The 16324-nt window shown below is 34.6% G+C and overlaps 1 protein-coding gene and 1 pseudogene across 1 annotated transcript in view; both read right to left on the reverse strand.

The window, feature by feature from the left end:
* The window catches only part of FAM19A2 (family with sequence similarity 19 member A2, C-C motif chemokine like), a gene marked incomplete at its 3' end in the record, with an annotated part of 358233 nt that overhangs the window by 151120 nt on the left and 190789 nt on the right, over positions 1-16324 (reverse strand). The window lies entirely within an intron of this gene.
* LOC111733279 lies at positions 16130-16247 on the reverse strand (annotated as a pseudogene).

Here is a 16324-nt window from a genome sequence, read left to right on the forward strand (position 1 = left end):
TTATAATTTGTAAAAATAGAAAGATATGATCTATTAAAACAGCCTAGAGAACCAAGACCAATTTTTAAATATGTAATTTTATTCTGAATAGCACAAGGCTATGTCTTTCACAAGTAACTTTACATAAATGAATGGGAATTTTGAAGAAAAAAAAAGAGTTACTATATAGGAATCTTCTGGAGCTATTATATGCATGGATCTATACACTATTTTTACTTAAGAGACCATGCCTTAAGTTTCTGTTGGTTGGGTACTTAAATATGAATACTACATGAACTCTGCTTTCAGAAAATTTACAGTATTTCATGGGAAGGAATGAGACAGGAGTAGAAATAAATAGTAGATAAGGAAGACTATACATGTTCATGAGAGGCACATGTTCAAATAAATTATTGTAGGAGTCTAAATGAGAGGGAACAAACATATCTGGTGAGGGAGATCAGAGGTTCATATGGAGGTGATATTTTAAATAGGCCTTGAAGGATAAGAAGAATTGTGACAAGTGGAAACAGTAAGGGAAATGTTCTATGCTAAAGACAGAATAAAAAAAGGCAAAGAAGATGTATTAGAAGAACTGAGCATATTGAAGCCCTGGGGGATGTAGTTTTGCTACAACATACAATATCAGGGAACTATTGTAAAACAAGACCGATGTCTAACTAAAATATAATTTAACAGACAAAAGGAGCCACAAAAATTTACCCAAAGCAAAACTATGAAGTGTCTCTTCATCCCATCTCCTCCGATTTATCATTTTCTCCATAAAGCAGTAAGGCTCTTCTGGAGGTCAAGAGAAGCAATAAATGATTCAGCTGCCAATGTCCTCAGAACCCATCGCCTCCTCCTGAGAGCATTATGCAAAAGCATTGCTTGAATTTTCCAAAGAAAAAGATGACACTCCCCTTTAAAAAGCTCTAAAAATTTTGTATTGCCACCATCCACCTAGTCTGCATTTTTCAGGTGGTTATTTCAGTTGAATTACAGGTCTCTGTAACAAGAAGTTTAACGCAAAAGATACTAATCCATTCCTAAATAGGTATGAGTCAGTGCTGGCTTTCAAGTCAAGAAAATAGTTGAGTAACAGTAACTCAAAAAAGGTGTAATTTCAGCGAAGTTACATTGTACGATATGAACAAACACAATGCACGTATGATTCAGTTTTCCCCACACGTATGATTCCGTTTTCCCCTGAAACTATTAACTACTGCCAATCACTCACTGAGTAATTCACATTTCTTACAGCTTCTACCATCACTTATTTGCTACATTTCTGTGGGCTTTTAGCCTAAAAAAAGAAAAAGTGTATGATTAATAAGCAGTGGCTTCAGTTAAGAAGATATTTATTAGCAACACAAGGGACATAAGTTTCATGGTTTCTGTACGGTTGGGGAGTCTACCTCTGTATCTCTCCTAACCTGGAAGTACTTCATGCAGAAAAACACCAGGGCATGGTTGGACAAATTTAGTACCACAAAAAGTCATCTGTCACAAAGACACAAAGAGGACTGGAGCAAAGTGTGACAAAATCACACATAAAGATAAGGCATTTCACTGATGACATATCATTACCACGGGCATTTTTTTTTTTTTTTTTGAAGAGCATATTAAAAGAGGACATACTTTCTTAAGTCTACCATTATCTGAATTTATTTGGAAATAAAGGTTTAGATATCAGCTTAAGTGAGATGGTGAAACTAAAGTATGAACTTAAAGCAACTACAGAGTTACTACTAGGAACTAATAGTATTAAAAATAAAGGTGTATTTTTTTTAAGATTCTAGGGAGAACATTTATCTTTTTTGTGGGAAGGGGTGGCAGATAGGGGGGACCAGAACACCATATTATGCAGCATCTGGAGTTCAGAATATAGTAATTTAATTCAAATTAATTGCTTTTGGAAAATAAGAGTCATCTCATTCATAGTATAGCTTTGACCATTGTCAATCAATATTTTTTCTATACATATAAGGTTCTTAGTTTAATTCTATAATAAATATTTTTTTTCTTTTTTGAGTCCTGATGGAGGGGCAGGAAAAAATAGGCTGGGATGTCTGAACATCAGAGGTGGCTCAGAAAATGTCAGCATTGACTTAGGCACTGCAGCTGTGACCATTCTTCCCAGAAGAAGCCCAATCTTATAGGATCTCTAAAGATCTAAGGAGTTGTCAGGGAGCCCTGAGAAGAGAAACACCTGGGTGCCCAGGGAGGCTGCAGTACTCTCACTCCAGATTCATCGATAGGGAGTCTGGCTCACACCACCTATCGCGCAAACCCCAGTGTTCATGGACATCTCACCTCTACCCAAGAGTCACAGTGTGGTGGCACCTTGCTCTAAGCCCCTGCTAGGTGCAAAGGAAGGTTTGTGGCCGAAAGGCTATACAGGACAGGCAGCTTAGAGGCCAGAACAGGAAGTGAACTGTGCATGCGTCAGCAGAAAATCTACAGCTTTCCAGGAGCTGCAAGACCCTGGGGTAGTGAGTTTGGGCTTATACAACCCAAGGCCTCAGTCCCATATCTGCCAAAGTCTAAGGCCATAGCAACCCTAATGTGCCTGTTCCACTGCTCATCCCTAGGGCCAGTTGTTCCTCCTGGCAGCTTTCAGGTGTCTCAAATTCATCCCAGGAGACCATCGTTGCCTGCTCCTTGAGCCTTTACCCTAAAGGGAGACTCAGGGCATTACTCTCTCATTCTGACCCAGCCCATTTATCAGCACCCTGCTGTGGGAGAATTTTATACACGTTGGAAAAATATTCATCGTAATACTGCTTAGGGACATATAGGTGAGGTGGACTATATGACTTTGGTGAGTTTAAGTGGACAGAGAAGATAATCACCATCCTTCGTGGAACTTGGTCCACTATTTGGTGAACTACTTATTATGGTGTTAAATGTAATTCTATTTAGGTGAACTACTTATTATTTAGGTGAACTACTTATTATGGTGTTAAATGTAATTTAAGTTTGGTCAAAAAGGGAAACGTGTACATGAATGATACTAAGCAACTTTTAGTGTTTGAAACCAGAACAGACCAAAAAAATTGCTAGCTATTGCATTACAACACAAATACTTCAACTTTGGGAACTTTTTCGAGACCTATTTCAGAATTTGTTGACCTACACAAAATCATAAAACCACAGAAAAGATTTATTAATCTGGTCTTCATTTACTTTAAAATTCTTAGAAGCTTACCAGGTACTAAGGTAATAAAACCTTTCCTGAATAAGCATATATCATCACCCCCATGAAGAATATATTGAGGATCTTGATGTAGTAGTCTACAGTATCTGGAAATAATATTAGTTTTACTAAAAATAGTGTCTTAAATTCTCCATGTTATTAGAGTAATAAAATAATATCTGGGTTATAAACTTGCTAGCTGATATTTATTGCTTAATTTAGAGAAAGCGTTAACATAGATTGGTTCGGCACATAATGTTTACTATATCATTTAAATGAAAAACCAGAACATGATATTATCTTACATTTGCCTTCATACAATAGATGTTTGTAGAAAAATTAAGTTTAATCAAAATGTTGTGTTATCAAGTTAATTTTAAATTTAATACATAGTAAAGAGGAGGGCTGAGTTTTTCTGGAAAGGACTACAAAATTGGAAATCCATGGATTTCACAAATAGCCTAATTTACAAATGTTACATGATTTTCACAGTGTACACTGGAGTGGTAGATATGATTGAACCATGAATCAAGCACATGATAATTTTATTTAAATCAATTTTCCAGGTGCCAGGAAGCTCTAATAATGTCCCAAAATTTATGATGCAATTTTAGTGAATTTAAAATTCAATAGCTCAATAACATATACAAATTTTAAAATTTAATCTCGATTATGACTTATCAGTTAAGATGAGAGCATGAGATTTTGTGGAAGATAACAACTCAGAATAACATTGATCAAAACTAGGTTCTAGTAGCCTACTAATTTATGAATGCTAGCTAGTTAAATTTTTCTTAAATACCTTGGTCCTGCATTTGCTAAAGATTTTCAGTAACCTATGTCAGAATCAAAGGTCTCCACCTTACTCTGTTCTATCTCACTAGATTCTTTTGTAAAGAATTCTTTAGCCATGTATCTCTTTATTGATTTTACATGTTAATTTTTATACACTAATACCTCTTAAATTGAGACAAATACATAATCCTTGTCTTTTACAGGTGGATTAAGGATTTCATCGGCAAAATAAAATGAAACAACTCTTTCGTAGTCATGTTTCTTCCCCTCTATCATCTTCTCAAAATCCAAAAGGAAGGAAAAGACACAGTAATGTTGGTTTGATGACTCTGTGCCTTGTAATTTTTCTAAGAATTAAGAGGGGTAAAATGAGCACATTTCAGAATATTTAACAATATCTGAAAATATAGTTGGTTCGTTGGGTTTTTTAGTTTTGTTTGTTTTGTTTGTTTGGGGTTTTGTTTTGTTTTTTTAAGAATCTGAAGTTTTGTTTCACAGAAAACCAGATGGTGTTTTTGGTTTGGGGGTAGTAGTAAAATTTTGTTTTGTTTGTTGTTGTTTTTAAAAACAGGTGTGACAATCATTTTCTCCTGCTACTGTATTAGCACATGTAATTGCTAAATTCACAGGCAGCCATCTCAATTCTTTTGCCAGCAGATGGTGAAAGTGATTTTAAAAGAGGAGTAAGGATTTTTCAAAAACCATTTCAGAACAGTATGAGATCTGCTCTTTTCCTCAATGAGTGTGTCAACCTCTGATGAACACTAATGGAAGTCACATAACAGCATCTACAGTGCATTTGCCTTTAATTACTTGACAGTTATCCAGATTTTGTGAAATTACTCCCACATTATCTAACAAAGCATTATGTACTTGCGGTAACTTTCTTCAAATCACTTTATAACCATTAGCTAATTAAACTGCACAATACTTCTATAAAATATGTAGGTAGAAAGTTTTACAAGCTTCATTTTACTGAAATTCTAGGTATATCACTGACAGAAATGGAGTTAAATGTAAGTGAAAAACTCACAAGGATTTGTGCTCCACGTCACTCTGCTCATCAAATGCAAATGACTTGCTTTTAGAGTAAGGAGATCTTTGATGTCATAGGCACTGTTAGTTGCTTCTCCATGATCTATTTTCTTCTTCTTAGCTAACAGAATCCTACTCCTGTTCAGACTGACCACTGTTCAAGGAAAATTATTCTGACACTTGTTAAAATGCTAAGGAAGACTTCATCTAAGACTATCACAATAGAGATATTGCAATAGGGGACAGAAGTCAGACTCAACTCCAAATACAGCCAAGATGGCTGGAGATTTATAGCCAAGGAATAGAGTGAGGAGGTCGGTGGATAGAAAATTACAGAGAGGAGACATTGGAAATTACAGAGAGGAGAATTCTTGCTAAAATGACCTAATAAGATTCTTGCTAAAGACAAGCCAAGGAGTTATCATCAAAGGTAGGGGATGAGGAACTTGATCAGATCAAGAGTGGAGGGAATCTGATTGGCAGGATTCTTTGTTAACATTGGGCTGGACAAGCCAACGACAAGATGGAGGCCAAAGCAGAGGCCTAGTCTAGAAGAGGGCTCAGGGAAGCCAAACTAAAGCTTGGTGAAAGAGCGTTTGTCATCATGTATACAGCTAAAAGTTCAAATCTCCCTTGCAGCTATGTGAGACGACATATTACATGGTTCTGAACAACGACACATAAAGGAAAGTCTGCTGGAACATTTTGAGAATGTTTTCATTTTTCTGATATAGGCAAATGCCTCTTTCCTTCACTTCTTTCCTGAAGGCAATGAATCCCAATTGGGACCACTGGGACTAAAATCGCATGCTAAAAACGGTGGAACAGAAAGAAAGAGCCTAGGATATTGATGAAAACGCGGCACTGCTGATGCAACTCTGGGCCGCTTCCTCCAGACTTCTCATTACGTGAGAAAAATTTGACCATTATAGTCAAGTTTTCTGTAATTCACAACAGAAAGCAATCTTGGTCGAGACATGATTCCCTTAGTATAATACAGTGTGCACGGTAGAATTCTATGTTCAACCAGAGAGAGAGAACTTAAAAGATAATTCTAGAAAAATTAAATATTAAGAATGAATGAACCGTAGACATCTCTCTCTTCAGTATTCATGCAATGCTTGTTTTGAGAATATTCCACCCAGAGGAGAAATTGGGGCTACAGGACATAAGGATTTGTTACTTTTTTTTTTTTTAATTTAGCATGAGATATTATAATCCATATGTAACAAGAGGATTCCTGGTTAAGTAAAATAGAAATTATAGCATTCCGAATAACCACACAAACACTTTAACTCTCCAGTTCTCTGGAGCTGAACTTCTCCACCTGGGCAGCAGAGCACATGGCTTTTGGGAGTGCACAGACCCTCCGCATGTCTGCGCAGAGCTGCAGACAGCTCCTCCACTACCCCAGGGTGCTGAGCAAATATTATCGTGAGATGAAAAACAAGGGGAAGTCCTCCTCTGAATAATGATTCATAACTGTGACTTGGGTTTTGACAGAGTCACAAGTAATTTGTTACAAAAATAAAATATTAAATTTACAAACGACTTCTTTTGAAATCATAAGCAAATTTAGTTACCCAATAGTAGCATTGTCTCACTCACATTTTGATAATTTCTTCTTTAATTTAATGCTTTTAATTTAAATTATGCATATAAATATATATACATATACATGCACACATATAAATGCATAAATGGGGCTCACACTTTGGAGAAGGGCAATCTTTTTTTCTCATTTTCCTTTTTACCTATCTTCCCATGTACCCTTATCCTTTGCCCATCTCTTCCAGCCTCCATCTACAAGAAGATTCCACTCTTGCTCCTCAGCTAACCTGCACTGGCAATCTGGAGTGTGGTTCTTTCCTATTGTCTCATGTGATCCTATACAGATATCTATGTGCACAGAAATATACATAGGGATAAATAAATACAATTTGCTTTTCATTGTTTTATTAAAATTGACTTGCATTATTAAACTATTCCCACATAGTAATACCTCATGGAAATCCCTCTAAATTATCCAGTATAAATTTAATATTTTCATTGTAATGGTTGTATAGAATTCTGAAGTACAGATATATACCATACTGATGGGTGCTTTGCTTTTTGGATTTCCAACACAATAAAATGTCATAATAATTGTTTACTTATACACTGATACTTTCATTTCTATGGTATAAATTCCCAACACTGCATTTCTAAATTTTTCCAAAGACTTTTCAAAGAGGTATTTCTATCAGCAATATATGAACATCTTTTTCTATAGTCCTATGAATAATCTATGTTACTAGTTTTAATTTCTGCTTTTCCAATATTTATGAAGTTACATCTCATTTTTACTTTCATTTGCATTTCTCTAATTTGAACATCCTTTCATGTTTGTTGACCATTTGTATTTGCTCTTTTGTGAATCATATATTCTTAACATTTGCCCATTTTTCTTGGGCTGTTTGCCTTTGTCTTACAAATTTTTTATCCATATAGATATTAACCATAACAATTACCTGTATTTTCCAGATCTACTATGTGTTTATCAACTTTGCTTTGGTTGCCATATATAGGTTTTTAATTTTTCAATAGTTAAATAAAATCTTTTCTTTTCTTTATAGATAATGGGTTATTAGTGCTGGCTAATGAGGTTTCCCTAACCCCTATAATTTCTTGAGTCATTTACACATTTTTTTTTACTTTTTACATTTTAAGCTAAAATTTATTTTCTTATGTGGTATAAGATTAAGATCCATTTTTATTCTCTTCCAGAATTGAAGCCATCATGTTTGTCAATATTAACTTCTTAGATTTACCATATTCATTATTCTCTATCTTTTCTAGTAATCTATTCATCTATTCCAATAATGATTTGATTACAGAGGCTTTATAGTATGCTCTGACAGCTGATATAAAAAATGCCTACTTGCTGTTTATCTTTTTCACATTTTTGCTGGCTGTTCTTCCATATTTATTTTTCTAAATGAACTATAAGATCATTTTATCCAGTTTAAAAAATAAATCTGATGGGATTCTCACTAAAATTGCATTAAATATATTATGATAATTTGAGGAAAGTTGACAATTCTCATGACATTGCTTCTCCCATCCAAGAACATGATATATCTATCTCTTTATTCACATTCTGCTCTATGGTTTTAATTAGACATCATTTTGTTTGTATAGGGCTGCTACTCTTCTGGTTAAATTTACTTCCAAGTATTTTGTATTTTGTAACTACAATATAGGTAGTATTTATAGGTATTTCTTGCTAAAATAAGAAAACTCAATTGATTACTTTTGTTTTTGTTTATATTGTGCATATCTGGCCAACTTACCAAATTTATCATTCATTCTCTAAGTTGTTTTTATTCACTCTAAATATAAGTCTAGAAATGTACTGTATTGAGTAGGAACAAAGGAGTGAAGCAATAGTACAGGCCCAGGAATTGATCCTAAAATTATGTCCATCACATTAACATCAATCATTCTGCCTTTGTGGGAAGGTGAAAAAATAGAATGTATACCCTGAGTATCTAATAAATATGTGAATTGATTAAACTGATCATATGTACTATTACTCAGTTTCCACCCACATTATTCTCTTCAGCAAGAAATAAACATTTGTGTGGTTTTTTTTGAACATCTGAAATGACTTTGTAAATTAACAGTTTATCAAAAGCCTCAGTGCATTACTTTTTATCCAATCATAGCATAACTGGTTTGTGAACTGAGATTTGTTGATTTAATTTTTAATTTTATATTTTAAATTTCACATTTAAAATTTCTTATTTAATTAACTTGGCAATTTCTTTATCATTTACCATTTTAAGTCCATGCATATAAATTTTAATAACTAAAATCTGTTTGGTGTTTTATACTATGATTCTACCTTCAAAATACTTCCCTAGAAAATGTCCCTGGGTTCAATGCTCCTTCCTCTGTGCTCAAAGATCACCCTGCATACATCTCTCTTTAAGTGGCAACAAAACCGCACAATAAGTTACCTAGCCCCTTACATCGTGGGTTCTTTATGAGAACAAGCTATGTTCAATTATCACTGTTCCCCCAATATTTAACACACTGCTGGCATATTTTTGGTATTAAATATGTTTGTTGAATAGAGTTTTATAGTTCACTAAATTTACACTGATTCATGTTATCTTCACAACTACCCTATAAGAAATGTTTTATTATTAATCTCATTTCTCAGATGAGGAAGTAGACTCTGAGCTGCTCAAAGAGTAATTATGCAAGGACTGAAATCTGGTCTTTTTTCTCCCCTACCCATCTACTCTTTGCTGTTACCCACACGACTGTGATACTGCATCCTCCAATTATAAATCAGTGTGTGGCTACTTAATCAGTTGTATGAATCTTTCAATTATACCACCTTTCAACATATTTTTTAAATTATCCTTGCTCTCTTTTCTTAATATAGCCGCTTAGTCCTGTTATACTGAAAAAAACCCTTCTAATCTCAAACTTGCCTAAACATTTACGACACGTCATAAGCATGTACAACCTAATAAAACCAGAGAAAATAGAATTCTTTTTACCCTTCTGTATTTTCTATCAACTTGGCCAACAATTTTTATTTGGATATACACTCTCTGTCCAAGTCTTAATATTATTCAAGAGTGGTCACTTTGGCCGATGAGATTATATGATATCTAATCAAAATTTTATTCTAGAGTTAAACCTTCCCTTTTGTTTTCTGGGAGCTTTTAGTTTAACATGATACCTCATATTTCATATTGCTTTCACATAAATTTAACGTCAGTGGAGCAGCATCTTCCCCTCTTATTTTACAGGTTAAGAAGTTATGGTCTGAAGAGGATAAGCATCTCATTCAGGGTCACAAAAACACTGAAAGGCAGAGCAGGGATGCACATCAGGTCCTGTAACACCAAGTTTAGGGAGCTGTTTTTAGTTTGTTTTTTTACTTCACCAGGTATAGTTCCAGTTGTCCATATATTTGCTTGTTTGTTTTGAGGATAAGGTAGCCTTCCATGTTTGTTTCACTTTTTTCTATGACATCAAATGCTTTACTTAGAAAGATTCCCCAAGTTTATTTGGTTTTACTTTGTTATCTACTTAAAATAAGTAGATCTAGTGCTTTCTCCACAAACAAATAGGAAAAAGCATTCAACTGCATTTTGATTTCAGAATATTTAATCCCTTTAATCAGTAGAAAATTTAGCTACTCTTTTTCTTTCACTAGAATTCAGTAATTTGAACTTTGATTACAATTGCACTGTTTTTGCTACTTGTATTGATTTACATTAAAACTAAAGGGCGCATTCATTCTTCATTTGCTACTGTTAAAAATTACGTGCTTTATAGTTAATATAAAACTTCCAGGAATTCCTATTTATCTTCATGTTTTAACCCAAACCCTTGAAAAGTAATTTAAATATCTGCTTCACAGCTCAATTCAAAGCAGAACTCAAGAAGAATAAGTTATCTCCCCAAAATCGTTTTTATTTCTAGATATTAGGCTTGATCTGGTCATCTTTTCCTTAGAGTAGTGTTGCATTTAATCACAATAGAGCTCAAAAGTAGATAACTAAACAGCCAAGTTCATAATTCTGAAAAATGCAGTCGTGAGTGGATAGGGACCTGAGTCATAAATTTTTTCTTGTTGCTTGTTTTTTTGTTTGTTTTATAATCAATATATATAGTCTATATTTTGCTTTGTTTTTAGATTACATCCTCGTAGAAATTCTGTATTAGAAAATCCTATCATTCCTTCCTAATTATTCCCAATATCTAAATTTAGACTGTCATTTTAATGTAGATTTTTTACAAAGTCTCCCAAATTATCTCTCTCAAACTATCTTTCCTTCTTAATGAATTTCCTTTCTGTGAGCTGCTAAAGCTGAGCTATAAGAATGCTCTAACCTCTATGAAACTTGCTCAAGAACTTGAAGTTCGCCATATGCTAAATAGCTCTCTCTTCCCCTAATCCACCCAAATCTGCCACTGCTCCAGGCTCCTGAGTCTTGGCATCACCCTATCGAGTCATGTGCAGCATAAGGACATTTCTCTTGGACTGTGGTCCCATAGGATAATGAAGCTGAAAACTTCCTATCACCTGGTGACACCATAGCCATTGTAATGTCCTATCACAACACACTCTCACGTGTTTGTGGTGATGCCAGTGTAAAAAACCTACTGCACTACCAGTCATATAAAAGCATAGTACATACTTGTACTATACATAATAATTGATAATAAACAACTATGTTACTGGTTTATGTATTTACTATTTTTACCATTATTTTAGAGTGTACTCTTTATACGAATAAAGAAAAAGTTTGCTGTAAAACAGTATGCCAGGAGGTTTAAATACTACAGTCCAAGAAAAAAATAAACAAGTGGCACTACATCAGCAAATAAGCTTCTGGACAGTAAAGGAAACCATCAACAAAATGAAAAGGCAACCTAGAAAAAGGAAAAAAAAAACATTTGCAAATCACATATCCGATATAGGATTAATATCCAAAATATACAAGGAACTCACATAACTCAAAAGCAAAAAAAACCACAAATAACTCAATTTAAAAATGGGCAAAGGACCTGAGTAGATATTTTTCCAAAGAAGACACACGAATGGCCAATAGGCACATGAAAAGGAGCCAATCATCACTAATCATTAGAGAAATACAAATCAAAACCACAACGAAATATCATCTCACACCTGTTAGGATGACTATTATTTGAGAGCGAGCGAGAGAGAGAGAGAGAGAGAGCAAGAGAGAACACAAATGCTGCCAAGGATGCAGAGAAAAGGAAATCCTTGTATATTGTTGGCGGAAAAATAAACTGCTACAGCCACTACAAAACAAAAACAAAAACAAAATCTATGCAAGTTTCACAAGAAATTAAAAATAGAACTGCTGTATAATCCAGCAACCCCACTTCTGAGTACATATCCAAAACAATGGAAATCAAGACCTTGCAGAGATATCTGCACTCCCACGGTCATAGCAGCATCATTCACGATAGCCAAGGCATGGAAACAACCTAAGAGTCCGTCGATAGATGGAGAAAGGAAACGAGAGGTATATGCATGTACACACACATATACAATGGAATATTATTCAGCCTTAAGAAGAAGAAAATTCTGTCATGTGCAACAACATGGATAAACCTTCAGTGAAATAAGACAGACAGAAGAAGACAAATATTGCATAGTATCACTTATATGTGTACAAACTTTCAGTTATAAAATGAATAAGCTCTGCGGAGCTAATGTATAACAGGATGACTACAGTTGATAACACAGTATTGTATAATTAAAATTTGATAAGAAAACAAATGCTCTCAAAAAAATGTAAATATGTGTGGAGATGAATGTGTTAATTAAATCAATGGGGTAATCCTTTCCCAGTGTATATGTATATAAAATTATCACATTGTACACTTGAAATGCCTTATTTAAATAAAACCAGAAGAAAAAAAAAAAAACACTAGTATCCAGGAGAGGACTGAAACTCAGGAGCAACAAGTAAGAAGTCCAATTACTAGAGATGGACTAGTTCCAGGAGTACTTTGATAGCTTCGTGGAATTATGACTCTTTAACCAGGCATAAATGGCACTGTGAAGTGGCAGATTGCAAGCACATCACTGGCCTCAACTCTGGGAAGCTGAGAATGACATGGAATTGTGCAACACCTAAAACACCTAATCAGAGACACATTCAATTACATTTAATAACCATCAGTCTTGGGGTGAAAGGCCAAAATCCATAATATATCCTAGCAATTTGTGAAAACCATGGGCCCTGCCTCCCTCTACAGACTCATCTGATATTACTGTCTACCTAGCTTCAGCCATCCCAGCATCCAATTTCTCCACATGCAAATCGCCAACAATGCTCTCTACATTTTCTCTATCCCCTTTCTATATTCAGGTAACTCCTACTCATTCTTTAGTTTTCCACTCAAATAAGTATAACTTTATTCAGCTCATCACCACAAAGAGATTATACAACACTTAAGGGCAGAAACTGTGTCGTATTCATCTTTGTGTGTGAGGAAGGGGGTAAAATATACAAAACATAAATTTTACCATCTTAATCATTTTTAAGTGTACAGTCCAGCAGTGTTCAGTATATTCACATTGTTCTACAACTAATCTTCAGAACTCTTTCCATCTTGCAAAACTGAAACCTTATGTTCATTAAACAACAACTCCCCATCCCCTTTTCTCCCCAGCTTCTGGCAATAACCCTTCTGCTTACTCTCTCCATAAATTTTACAATTCTAGATACTTCTTTTAAATAGAACAGAATTTTGTCTTCTTTTTGTGACTGGTTTATTTCACTTAGTATAATATCCTCCAGGTTCACCCATATTGTCTCATGTGTCAGAATTCCCTTCCGTTTTAAGGTTGAATCATATTCCATTATATGTATATCCCACTTTCTGTTTATCTATTCATATCTATAGATGGACATGGGTTGTTTCAACCTTTTGTCTATTAAAAATAAGCTGGTATGAACATAAGTGTACAAAATCTCAAGACCCTGCTTCCAATTCCTTTTCATACCAAAAAGTACAAATGCTGGATCAATATTTTCAATTTTTTAAGAAACTGCCATACAGTTTTCCATAGCAGCTGTACCATTTTACATCCCTACTAACAGTGCGTAAGAGTTCCAATTTCTCCTCATCCTCACCAATACTTATTTTCATTTTTTAAAATCTAATAGGTGAGAGTTGGTATTAATCCTCTTTTATCATCCACATTAGAAAGTCCATGGCTGAGGATATAGTAAATGTTCAATAAACACTCATGGAGTTAAATTGGAGAAGATGCAGCTCAGTAGCACCCAAAGAAAGTAGAAACATATTACACGGTGTCATTCCATCATAAGGATGCTTGGAATAGAGCTTATTTTGTCTCACTTACAGCTCTGCTAACACAATTTCTATCTTCTTACTTTCTCATTTGAGGTGTTTTAAACTATCCAGATATATTTATAACACTACAGTGGGAGATTTCAAAAATAAATACACATTTTTTTCATGTTTTGCTAGTTAATGAAACATTTTTCTATGTGTATCTTTTTCTATGTGCATATTCTACTGCATTAAGTAAGTTTCTGAGCTGAAGGCATGTAGAAGAATAATACCCAAGCTGACCTAGGGGCAAAATTCACACATTACAAACAAATTTTAAATAGCTCCAAATTAAAATTGAGAAGTGCCGAGGAACTATATCAGAGGGGGTCTTGATCTTTTCTTGTGTGTCAGGCTTCAGTTAGGAGGTGACATTTGAGTGTATCTTTTTCTGTATATATATTCTATTGTGTTAAGTGTTTAGAGCAGCACTTGTACTTTACTGTAACTAATAATTAATTCAATCAAGAGACATTATTAGTCATCTGCTAATTATAAACACGGTGCTAGGACCATTGGGTTACAAAGAAGAACCCAAACGCCTGACTTGCTCCCAAGAACTGACATAAGGACTAGGAATAATCATCCATGCTCCATAAGGGTCCAATACCAGAGAAAGTTCAAGGTCCTCAAATGCAATAATGTAAATGTAAAGAATAAGTTAGAGAATCTAATAGCCATCCATTATGTGTCTAGTGCAATAATTTAATTCTAAAGTATACACTATGCCCCCATTGTTTCTTCCACCAGTGAATGAAACCCTCATGGAGTTAAGCATGACAAATACATTATATAAAAAAAGCACTGGTAGGCTGGCACAGTTCTTCCAATTTGTAATAGTATAAGGTGCTGGAAATTGAAGTAAAAATTGAACTAAGTCTTTGAACCATTCAAAATAATGTTCACAGTAGTGTCCACCTTTAAAATACCAAATATTTCAGTTTTAAAACTTGAAAAACAATCAAGAATAGTGGCAGGAAGAGTAAAAATATATCAGAAGAAAGTAAACTGATAAGTTGAGATTTATGGAGTTCCTGCTTCTGAGTAGTGGTATATGAATGGGGAGATGATCTGTTCAGTGCTATCATCCATTCCCTAATAAAGAAGACAACAATCCATATAATATATGGACCCATATATTATATATGAACCCATAAACAGGTCTGCAGTTCCACATTTCTGCACTCTAGGTCCTGACCTGATAATGTCATGTTGGTCCACCATTGTTCAATAAGATCGCCTTGTGGGTTCAACGGATATTCCTCACTTAATGGAAATCGGCACACATTATCATTTAAAACATTTTATAAAAACATGTCCCCTATCTCCTTCCCACATTAGCTGTTCTTCTAGGTGGCAATAGAGATGGCTAAATACTTAAAAAATGAAATTTAAAAAAACTTTATTTCTGCTTGACTGACCTCAGTTTCTTCTTCCATATACAATTTGTCTATTCCCATTTCTGGGCCTTTCATCATGCTAGTTTACCTACACAGGGTATTTTCTATAACCTCTGTATCATCACTTCCATTACAACCCTGTCAGTATTCTTAATCTTCTCTAACTCAACCATTCTCTAAGCCGAGTACCACTTTCTTTGAGCTCCCCTATTACTCTACACTGCAGAATACACTGTAGAATAATGAGCTTGTACTTCAGCTACATTTTCACCTGCCTTAATAATGCACATTAAAGCTGCTTGCTCATTTTAAGCCACTATACAAAAATATGAGACACACAACATGAGCCTCAATCTCAGCATCACTGCTTCAAGCCCCACATTCAGCATTTTGAACTTGTTGTGTTTGGCTACATATAGGTCTTCTTTGCTTATTTACTTTTTCAGAGGTACTATGATTAAATCATGATAATAATCAAAATAGCTTCCAGTTTCTGAGAGTTTACTCTGTCCCAGCCACTGCGTGAATCATTTTTCACATATTATCTTAGTCAATCATTGAAACAATACTGTGTAGTTTAGTTGGTATAAATATAATTATTTCAACTAACTATATTAAGAAATTGATAGAGAAAAATAAGGAATTGGCCCTAGAATTCAGATCTCTATGAAGTTTTTCATTTATTACAGATAATATTTGAAACCAGAGTGTTGACTTTAGAAACATGATTTCAAATTCTTTCTCTGCCCCTCACAAGCTAGGTAACCTTGACTGAATTCATTAACCGCTTTGAGCCATATTTTTTTTTTTTTTTTTTTGCTTACAGCACCTGGCATTCCTAGGTGGTCTCCCATCCAAGTACTAACCAGGTCCAACCCTGCTTAGCTTCCAAGATCAGACGAGATCGGGCACATTCAGGGAGGCATGGTCGTAGCAGCCATATTTTTTTTATCAATGAAATAATCTGGTTGTGAATATTAACAAGAACTGTGTATGTGAAATACAAAAAAAA

The sequence above is a fragment of the Pteropus vampyrus genome, unplaced genomic scaffold, assembly GCF_000151845.1.
Source record: "Pteropus vampyrus isolate Shadow unplaced genomic scaffold, Pvam_2.0 Scaffold545, whole genome shotgun sequence".
In the NCBI taxonomy this organism is placed as follows: domain Eukaryota; kingdom Metazoa; phylum Chordata; class Mammalia; order Chiroptera; family Pteropodidae; genus Pteropus; species Pteropus vampyrus.